Genomic DNA, 538 nt, shown 5'->3' with positions numbered 1-538 from the left:
GTGTCTACAAGAGTAAGCCTGTTTGTACTAGAGAATACTAGAAAAGACTCAGAATTTGCAAACACCAGGTGTTAGAAAAAGCAGATGTAACAGGGCTTGATGGAAAATGTATCAAAGAAGTAGTTAAAACCCCAGACCTCTTCTCCTTCACTATACAGCTGGGCCATGGGAGCATTGTTCTCTGAAATAAAAGTAACCAAAGAGACTCTAGACTCAGATACTTACACTAGACATAGCTAGGATATTCTATATGCAGCCAAATTATTAATCAAGTACGAAGAGAGACTAAAGACAATTTCAGATATATAGTCAGAGAGTTTGTTTCCCACATCCCTTTCTCAGGAAACTAGTGGAGGATGTGCTCCACAAAAATGAGGGAGTAAAGCAAGACAGAGGATAGCATGGGATCCAGGTAAAAAGAAATCCAACGAAGGAAGTGAGCAGGGCCAGGAATAGAGTGAGGAGAGCATGGCACCCAGGGCACAAAACTCAAGGAGACATTCACTCTCGGGGTCAGGCAAATACTGACCCAACACTT

This window comes from Bison bison, unplaced genomic scaffold (assembly GCF_000754665.1).
Source record: "Bison bison bison isolate TAMUID 2011002044 unplaced genomic scaffold, Bison_UMD1.0 scf7180017849817, whole genome shotgun sequence".
NCBI lineage: Eukaryota > Metazoa > Chordata > Mammalia > Artiodactyla > Bovidae > Bison > Bison bison.
This window is presented reverse-complemented; position numbering follows the sequence as displayed.